The sequence below is a fragment of the Physeter macrocephalus genome, chromosome 12 (assembly GCF_002837175.3).
Source record: "Physeter macrocephalus isolate SW-GA chromosome 12, ASM283717v5, whole genome shotgun sequence".
Classification (NCBI taxonomy): domain Eukaryota; kingdom Metazoa; phylum Chordata; class Mammalia; order Artiodactyla; family Physeteridae; genus Physeter; species Physeter macrocephalus.
Window position 1 is genome coordinate 51,190,734 of NC_041225.1, and position 10,851 is coordinate 51,201,584.

At 38.9% G+C, this 10,851-nt stretch overlaps 1 protein-coding gene across 8 annotated transcripts in view; it reads left to right on the plus strand.

Annotated features, from left to right (window-relative positions):
- The window catches only part of LOC102973572 (latent-transforming growth factor beta-binding protein 1), a 259,508-nt gene that overhangs the window by 230,356 nt on the left and 18,301 nt on the right, over positions 1-10,851 (plus strand). The window lies entirely within an intron of this gene.

Here is a 10,851-nt window from a genome sequence, read left to right on the forward strand (position 1 = left end):
CGTGAGCCATGGCCGCTGAGCCTGCGCGTCCGGAGCCTGTGCTCCGCAACGGGAGAGGCCACAACAGTGAGAGGCCCGCATACCGAAAAAAAATAAAAAGTATTAATATAGATAATATAGGTCAAAGCCCAAGTTTTTATGTCAACCTCTTTGTGGGAGAGATCACAGAAGGGTTAGAACCATAAAGGAAGAGAGTAGAAAGTAAGTAAAATGTACTTGAACAAATCTCCTTGACTTTCAAGTTTTAGACCTGGGGTTAAAACCTTTGGTCAAATGGAAAAAAAAATGGGACTGGCTAAGCTCCCAGTTTCCTCCCCTCTCCTCGTGTCGGAGGAGGGCTGGAAGGTGCTGACTTTTGGCTCCCAGGCTGGGCTACTTGGTGACTGTTGGGTTCTGCGCTGATTGCTTATTTCTCTTCTTGATGCTGCAGCTACTTACTGCCTATTAAAGGAAAGCACTTGAAAGTGTTCAGTATAGCATTTTGTCTTTGACTATAGAATCGATTTGTTAAAGCTGGAAAAATACTGTGTGGATATAAAGTGAAAGAGTTTATAATGAACAAGAATGGCCAAGAGGGGAAGAATTGCTTGGAAAGAGGAACTGCATTAATTTTTAGTTAATTAGAATGTAATCTTCAAGATATTTAATAATAAATTAGCTTTTTAGCTTGGAAATAACTTAAACCAATGTAGCACAAAAAAGAAAGTAATTTGAAATGCCGTAAAAGGAAAAGGAACAGCAAAGGATGAAGAGCAACCTCTTAAAGATATAGATGGTAATGATAGTAGCCCAGAAATGGAAAGAGGATGGGTTCTGGGGCCAGAAAATCTGGATCTGGAATTCAGAACTGCCCACAGCAGCTGCGTGACTTGGGGAAAAAGAACCTCACCCAATGCAGCTCATTAATGGAGGCATCCATCTTGTTGCGTTGTTGTGAGAACTGGGAGGATGGAGATAGGGCAGGAACACAAGGAGTGTGGTATATTATTAGCATTACTGTAGCCTCTGTCCCTAGAGGCAATTGCCACAAGGAGAAGAAGGTGAAATCTTAAGGAAGTGACTATAATATATATGACTTGAGTCATCTTCTCACGATGCTTGAATACCTCAAACCTTTCTACTTAGGTGGTGTTTTTATTGTTTAATTTTTTAAAAAAGTATATCCTTCTTCTAAAGAATTAATCAGAGAGGTTATGTCCCCCTCCGTCTACCCCATCACAGCTGAACTCTGCTCCTTGAAGATCCGCTCCTTGAAGATGGTCACTCTTTTTTTTTAATTGAAGTACAGTGTTGATGTACCATGTTACAGGTGTACAATGTAATTATTCACAATTTTTAAAGGTTATACTCCATTTATAGTTATTGTGAAATATTGGCTATATTCCCCATGTTGTACAATATATCCTTATAACTTATTTTATACCTAATAGCTTGTACCTCTGAAGATGTTCACTCTTAACAGTTGGTTTTAATTATCCAAGTCTTTTTTCTATACATTAATTATTGTTATATTTTTAATCCATATTAGTTATTACAAATTTATATTTAAGAGAATATTTAAAGCTGAAATCCATATCACCGATCTGAGGCACACGTTTTTTGATTTACTCGTTAGCATCTCTGAAATTGGGGGTATCTTATAATTGATGGCATCTGTTAATGGCCACAAGCGATTTTTTCACATTTTAGTGTCTGTTATATCAGGATGTATTTTGCAGTCTAGGGTATCGTAGAACTGGTGAAAGATGGTAACTTTTAAATGGCTGCACAGACTCTGTTTTATGGATGTACAGGCATACCTTGGAGATATTATGGGTTCAGTTCCAGACCACCACAATAAAGTGAATATTGCAATAAAGCAAGTCGCCCAAATTTTTTGGTTTCCCAGGGCATATAAAAGTTAAATTTACACTGTACAGTGTTTAGTCTGTTAAGTGTGCAATAGCATTTTGTCTAAAAAAATATACATGACAATTAAAAATACTGTATTGCTAAAAAATGCTAACCATCATGTGAACTTTCAGCAAGTCATCATTTTGTTGGTGGAGGGTCTTGCCTCGCTGTTGGTGGCTGCTGACTGATCAGGGAGGTGATTGCTGGGGATGGGGGTGACTGTGGTAATTTCTTAAAAACAGGCAACAGTGAAGTTTGCACCTCAATTGATTCTGCCTTGACAAACGATTTCTCTGCCGTATGCAATGCTGTTTAATAGCATTTTCCCTAGAGTAGAACTTCCTTCAGAATTCAAGTCAGTCCTCTCAACCCCTGCTGCTGCTTTCTCAATCAGTTTTATGTAATATTCTAAATCCTTTGTTTCAACAGTTTAGTTTACTATCTCATATGGGTGGGGTTTGTGGAACCCTACAACAATTACAATAGTAACATCAAAGATCACTAATACCATAACAAATATAGTAATAGTGGTAAAGTTTGAAATATTGTGAGAATTTCCAAAATGTGACACAGACAGGAAGTGAGCAAATGTGGTTGGAAATATGGTGCAATAGACTTGCTTGATGCAAGGCTGCCACAAGCCTTCAATTTGTTTAAAAAAAAAAAAAAAAACACAGTAAAGCGAAGCCCAGTAGAACAAGGTATGCCTGTACCATGGTTTATTTAACCACCTCCAGCACTGGACATTTGGGCTGTCTGGCTCCCCCAACCCCTGCTCTTCCCCAGTCTTGATTTTCCTATTATAAACAACGCTGCAATGAACCTTCATGTATGTATCTTATATATAGCTGTGGAAGTGTCTTGATAAGAAAATTCCTACAAATGAAAATACTATACTATGTTACTCTCCAAAAACTACAGGACAGATTTACACTCACATTGACAGTGTTTGAAATGCCTTTTCCTCATACCCTTTTACCACTAGATATTCTCAGTCTTTAAAATTGTTATCATATGGGTAAGAAGGGTATCTTATATGCGTCTCCCTATTTCTAGGGAATTGGAGCATCTTTTCCTTGTTTATAGATGATTTGTATTTCTTTGTCAGTGAATTATTTCCTTTGCCCATTTCTTTGGTTGGACTTTGTGTCTTTTTCTTGCTGATTTGTAGGAGCATTGTGCATATTCTGTCCACAAGCCCAACATTTGGGTTATGGAAACTTCTTTATGAAAGGTTCTGCATGTATTTTCATTTAATTCTGTCCCTGTCCTGATGCTGTGATATTAAGTATTTACTGCATGAAAATCTGATGAGCTAGTTGCCTTTACAAATCAAATCTAATTGACTAAGTTTTTAAAAGAATATTCAAGTTATTTTGGTGTTAGAAATGAATTTTAGAGTATTGCATCAATTATTTTTAACTGAGACTTTACAAAACAAAATTTTAAATGTAAATTCAAACAAATCCATGTGAACAAATATATACTGTATAATATTTTTAGAAAAGTATGGGGTACAAGGAAATAGTGGTACCACATGCCAAATTTAAAAAAAAAAGTTTAGCTGTACTCTTTCTAGCTTATATATGCACAGTACTGGTGATAAATTTTCCAAAAAGAATCACTAGTCTACAGTCAGCCAAATCCTCAAAAATCAGTGATTTTCAGTCTTTTATTTTTTTAGAAAAAGGTAGCCTTTTGTCAACTGAATTATTATTTTAACTTCCAATACATATAAATTCATTAACATCAAAGATGCTGGAGCTACTGGTAGGGAGAACAACTAGTTGGGCTCTCGAGGTATCTGTGAAGGACCCCAGGGTTCCAGGGAACACATATTGAAAAACACTATTCTGTTTCTGTTGGAGTATAGGATGTAGTTAGACATCCCAGAAGGAGTATTTCTTTTATACCCCTGAAATTATGGGCCTTGAACTAGACTTCGGGATACTCTACCCTGAATCCAGGGAGAAGCCCACGGCAAAGTTAAGCAACTTTTCCAGAGGCCCTGTGATTAGCTGGCATTTCCTTGATTGGTACCTGATGTTCTGGTCATATCTACGCCAAACCATCTCCCGTTGAGCATGTTTCTGCCAGAGTATAGCAAGCAAGAAGAGCCAGAGCAGGGGGTTTAGCACATGGACTCTGGAGCCAGGTTGCCTGGGTGGGAATCCTGGTTTGGCAACTTTCTATCTACACAGCCTTGTTCCTTTGTCTCTCTGTGCCTTAGTTTCCTCACACGAAACTAATATCACCTGCCTCACAGGGTTGTTGTAAGAATCAGTTAATACACGAACACTTAGCATAGTGCTTGACGCGTAGTAAGCATTAGAAGGTTGTAGCACCTAATGCTACTACTGCCGGGTGAGTCAGATCAAATGCATTTTCAAATGTAACTGAAATCTAAGGTTCTTATGAAATACACACTTACCTAATAGCATCTGAACATGAATTAAGAAATTAAGGATAGACAAATGCAGAAATAATTGTCCTCATATAAAACTTTCTCTTCTAGACCACTGCTTCATAAACATTAATGGGCGTGTTAATTACCTGGTGATGTTATTTAAAAAAAAAAAAAAAAAGATTCTGGTTTCTAGGTGGAGGTGGGTGGGCAGGATTCTGCATTCTTAAGCCCCAACGCAATGCTGCTGCTGGTCCTTGGACCACACTAGCAAGGTTCTAGAGACACGTAGCAGCATTCAACCTGATTTTGTTAAAACCGACTTTAATGCCGTTATTAATTTTTCGTAGAGGAAGCAGAGAATGTGTGAATTTTAAAACTGATTTGCTCATTCTGCCATTGAGTCTTTTAAATGTTGCTCTTCAGGAATACATGATAGTTGAGAAAGGACCATATTGTCTATTTGTTAATAAAAGCACTGGATGAATTCCAGCTTGTCAGGCACTGAACCTTCCAGTTTCCCTAGGAGTGCAGCACTGCTTTGGGGAACAATTAGTTACTGATGGAAACAGTGCTGGAGGAATTTAAGTAATAAATCGCAGTGCTTGTCATCAGCTTTGAGCATTAAAGTGCAGTGTAAAGTAAAGCTTTGGCTCCAAAACAGGCTTTCACACTTCTGGTCCGATAGGTTATGGGCACTAATTCTCACTAAGGCAGCAACTGCATCTGAGAATACTGGTAGTTGGAGGAGGTAGGAGTGGCTCCTGAAATAGTGTTCTCTGAAGTTAGATGGCAACTTGCAGATTGGTGCCAGGTGCAGACTGGTACCACATGCAGGGTGAGTGAGTGGATGGTGATGGATTGTGTCAGGGTAACTTTACATGAGAAGAATTGCCTAGTTGTACCATTCAGTACATTTCTGGAGCTGCTTGGGGCTGCCATTTTAATCCTCGGCTAAAGTCTGGGAAGCCAGACACCAGGCATTAGAAGGTTTCAGATGGTTGAGGGCGGCCCGGCAGTGAGTTTGCTGAAGTGGTCGTGTCCCGACATCCTCCCCCTCCTCAGCCTCTGGAGTTTCTCTTATTCCTGCCCCAGCATCCTCTTCTTCTCCTGCCCCTCTCAATACCCTCTAATCCTGCCTGTTCTTAAAATTTTTTTTTTCCCCCTTGGTTTGTGGGGGAGTGGCTGAACTGCTTTGGGAGGACCATCAAGTTTGGGCTCTTTATCATGATATCATGGCCAGCCTCTGAGAGAAAAAGCTATTCGAAAAACCAAGTCAGGAAAGACAAACCACTGTGTCCATATTTTGAATGAGAGAGGGTGGTCATTGTTTGATCTTTCTGGAAATTGTCAGTGCCATGCTAGAAGGAGGTCATGAACTCTCAAATCTGGAGTTTATTGAATACGAGTTTTATGTAGCTTGGTTTTTCTGGGTCTCCACCTGAGTAAAAAATGATGATAGCTGACATGTGTATAACACAATGCCAGGCACCGTTCAAGAGGCTTACCATCCATTAAGATATTTAATTCTCCAAGCCATCCTATGAGGTAAGTATATAATTACCTCCTTTTGCGGGGAGAGGAACTGAGACACACAAGATTATCATCCGTGGTCAGATACCAGGAAGTGGCAGATTCAAATCCAGGCATCTGTGCTATCAACCACTTTAGTGTTACCCCAGTCCCTATCTCCCCAAGGTCTCAAAGCACATCTTAGATAAATAGTGTCACTTAGTATATAAAAGTAACAAAGTGAAAAATTAAAGATGGGATTTTTTTCCAATTTCCTCATGCGTTGTGTGCTGAGAGAGAAACTCTACAGCCCTAGAGCCAGTCAGTAAGCTTAGCCAACTTAGACTCTGTATCAGAGTCGAGCACATGGTGGCCATAATAGATAACAATACATACTTGATGAATTAATGGATTAAAGCAAGTCAGTAATTCTCAGTGAATTAAACTGTTGGTGATGCCTAGCACATAGATAAAATGAACTTTTAATGTTTTTATTTATTGCTACTCTTAAAAGTATAAACTCAAAATTTTCTGGAAAAATGTACCTATGGGTTACAAGATATGTAGGGTGCTATTATCTCATGGAAAGAAAAACCTACTGACCTGCAAATGAAAGAAAATTAGACACATTTGAACTCTGGAATCTAAAGTACCCAGGGATCCTAGTGTCTGTGGTTATCTTGTTAAAATAATTAGACTTCTGTTAAGTAAATTATTAAAATAATTAGACTTATTGTGAACAAACTGAACATAAAGAATTGATAAAGTCTTGATCTAAAACGTAGAAGTTAAGAAATTTTGAGGGGAGACTTAGCGTGTTGAGAGATTGCCACCTCTTGGTTGATACAGTGTACTGCACCACAGGTGTTTTAACCTCTGAAGTACTAGGTTCAGGTCAGGCATAGAAAGGTCACAGTGGGGTTAAAAAAAAAAAAAAATCTCCAAGGAGACTGAAGTGCCACAAAAGAAATTGGCAAATGCTTAAAATGTTTTGTGAAACACTGCTATTGATCAAAATGCGGAGGCATCGGTCTCAGTTTTGCTCACAGAGCAATTCGAAGATACAGATATATAGATAGATTTGATAAGAAAACTCTGGTCGTGGGAATAGAGATTATCTTTGTACTTGAGTGCCAGGAAGAAAAATATAATCATTACAGCATAGGAAAACTTTGAAATCAATTCTGTCAGTAAAGAATTCTATAGATCGTAATAATAGATTTATGTCTAATTCTAATTTTTAAAAAAGTCAAATAACAACATGTTTAGTAAACTATTATATGCAAGGTGCAGTTAGTAAGAACCGTGTCTGAAATGCAGTCTAAATTACTTATAGTTTATCTGTCTTCAGTTTCAGTTAAATTATCTACGTATTCCTTCATTTCATTTTCTACTTGAACCACCTACAAGGCAACATCTAGGCAATAAATTTTGGAGCAGACGTACAGTCTGTATTTACAGGAAATGTAAAATTCTGTAGAACTGACGTGATATAAAATTATGTTGTACGCTAAATTAGAAGTTCATTCCTCAATATTGCTCATTCAGATGTACAGATAACATCCTTATGTAATAAATTCATCATCTCCTGTGACACACTATTTTTTAATACTTCCTAGTAACTTACCTACCCCGTCTTTTCATATGGTTTTGCAAGAGTGAAAGAATCTGGAATCTGTCTTTGAACAGTTAAGCTAGTGATTTCTTTCCTATCTGTGCATGGCTCTTACATGTTCCCAAGGATCTGAGTGTAAGAAGTTTCATAATACCCTTGGAGGTGTGAAGGAAGACAGGGATTTGACTCATGGACTAAACTTCAAAAAAATATTGTAATTGGGCAGTGGTTGCAAAAGGCCTTTCAGCAGTCACAGTTTAAAGGCTTTTCCAAGAACTGTGTTTCCAAAGAATGTTAATAATAACTCTGGAACACCCTACATGTGAGGCACAGTGAGTGGTCACCGCCTTTGGTTTGGGCAGTCCAGGGATCTCGTTCTGCTTTTGGCACCGCTTCTGTCAGTTGCACTGGGCGAGTTACTTCAGTTTCCTATATCCGAAGCTGAGAACTCTTTTGAGGTTATGGTAATTAATACTCTGTAATTATGAAAGCATTTATCATTGTGATCATAGATCCTGAGTATTATGATCAAAGAAAGTACAGCTGTCAATAAGCTATAGTGGAGAATTTAAATCAAACTGGAAAGATATAAAAGTCCTCCTAAATTGAGTGGCCACCATACGTGTACACTGTATATACAGAGAGAATACTCTCAGAGGTAAGTGGTCCAGTTCTTTGGGACAGAATTCTTGGTATCCATGGAACTAGACTGAATTGGATACCATATGGAAGGGCAAGTAAGCAATTTATATTGTTTCTTATTGAAAAGATTTTTTTGTATTTATTTAGAAGGCTACCCCTTACTTTCCCGAAAAGGGTGAAAGTACTTTTCTCACTATAGAAGGCTTATTGCAAAATAAAATTTAGTAGTGATTTATGCACATAGAGCCTTGGTATTAAAGGTGATCATTACGTTAGTTTCCTCACTTGTAAAATGGTAGTAGCAACATCTTCCTAAGGATTGTTTGAGGGTTAAAAATGTGCTAACGCATGATAGATGCTTGTCATACAGTAAATGCTTCGTGGGTGTTAGCGATGACTATAGAGCAAACCTTGTTCCAGGATATGAGTTGAGCTAATGATTATTCCCCATTGTTACCTTACTATACAGTGCTAGAAGTCTCTTTGAAAGTAAGCAAGAGTCAAAGACGGTGAGGGGCAGGTGAGAGTTTGGGGACTAACGCAGAGCCAGATAATCTCTGCAGCCCCTTAGAGAACCTGCTGCTTCTGTGCCCCTCGAGGCTCCCAGGCTACCAGTGTGAGTTATTATATAATGTCTGAGAGAGGCCTTGTGCCTGGAAAAGACCATTCAGGGTTGGGTTTTAAATGAACATTCAGGGTATCCAATTTATCAATGTTAAAACCTGGACGTACCTAAGAATTTAAGTTCAACGTAAACATTTTGTCCTTCTGTTTATGAGTCCAATATTTTTCTATAAAATCAAGTTTTATTTGGTGATTAATGTTTATATAGCTCAAGGAACAGATTAAACTTTCCTTGGGAGTTATTTCTATATCAAAACTCTGGGGCTTCCCTGGTGGCGCAGTGGTTGAGAGTCCGCCTGCCGATGCGGGGGACACAGGTTCGTGCCCCGGTCCGGGAAGATCCCACATGCCGCGGAGCGGCTGGGCCCGTGAGCCATGGCCGCTGAGGCTGCGCGTCCGGAGCCTGTGCTCCGCAACGGGAGAGGCCACAACAGTGAGAGGCCCGCGTACCACAAAAAAACAAAAAAACAAAAAAACTCTGTTAATTAAGTCTCTAACTGATTTGGCCTCTGATTTATAAATTTCATGTATTTGATTTTATCTCATGCATTTTATATACCTGAAAGGGCAGCCTCCAATCCTGATAAGCATTTTCTTCTTAGGTATTTAAGCAGCCTTATCAATCTAATAAATCAAGCTTAAAATGCAACAAATTGAATTCCCTAATGAATCTAAATACTTACTGACCTAATAGAGTTCTGTGAATTCTCATGTAATATAAAATCCTAGACATTTCAAATTGAAATCACAAGGCCCATCAGATTATCTAGTATATGGTTCTCTTAAACGTTATAGACATATTAAATAACAACAGCAAAAAACCCCTTACTCTAAAACTTTCACAGTAAAGTATTAATATTCTAAACTTAATGTATGTCATTATCTGTATAGCAGAATTACCATCTTAGGCCAGCTAAGGTTACTGGGTAGAAAAATTCATGACTGTGATTGTCAGTTATTAGAGAATTAAGACCAGGACATGGGATGTGTATACTCACAGTGTGAGTCTAAGTAGCCATGTGTGACATGCAGAGCACATTCTATTGTTTCCATGTTAACAGGGGACCCCACGTGTTCCTAATGTGTACTGTTTTTATAAGCAATACCTTCCATTGCAGTGACTCTCAAGGGAATAATAGGGCAGATAAAATAAATAAATCTTTTCTCTAACTACACATAACTCCCCTCAAGAATCAGGTACCTTCTGCTAAAGGTATGTGCTCACCTTATTGAAATTCTCTACCACACAAATGACAAACTTCCCCTGACCCAGTAAAGAAGGTTTGGGGTAATATTCAGGGTTCTCCGGAAAAACAGAACCAATAGGAGAGAGAGAAAGATTGATTGATTGATTGAGTCACTGATTCGTTTTAAGGAATTGGCTCATGTGATTATAGAAGCTGGGAAGTTCAAAATCTCTAGGGTGGCCTGATGTTGTGGAGGCCCAAGGAAAGCCAAGGTTCCAGGTCAAAAGCCGCCAGCCAGAAAGAGCCAGTTTTGTAGATGAAGTCTGAAGTCCAAAGGCAGTTGGGCAGTGGAATTCTCTTTCTCATAGGAGGGCCAGTCTTTCTGTTCTACTCAAGCCATCAACCCACTGAAGGAGGCCCACTCACATTATGGAGGGTAATTTGGTTTACTCAGATCCACCAATGTAAATGTTAATCCCATCCAGAAACACCCCAAATAATGTCTGACCAACTTCATCTGGGCACTCCGTGGCCTAGCCTCGTTGACACATGATATTAGCCATCACAACTGGGATTGAAAAAAAGGTTGAGAACAAGTTAAAGGAAATATTTGCATTTTGTAGAGCTTCTCCAGCTCCTACTACCATCGTGTACAAACACACACTCTTAAGCAAAAGGGCCTTTATTTTCAGTTGGGAGTGAAATGTCGTTCTTCTCCTTCCCCAGAGACATACACTGGAAAAGGGCAGGGAGGAGGTGAGATACTGAACCCTCAATCAGGACCCCCCGGCGGGACAGGGCTTTTATGGCAGGTCAGGGAGAACCAGGAAAGAGATATTGGACTGGTGGAAGGGAGTGAGTAAACAGGAATGAATGATACAAAGGCCAGGCACAAAAAGAGGGACTGCATGAGAGGAAGAACACTAGAAATGAAGCCAAAATGTGGATTCTTTTTTTTTTTTTTTTTTTTTTTT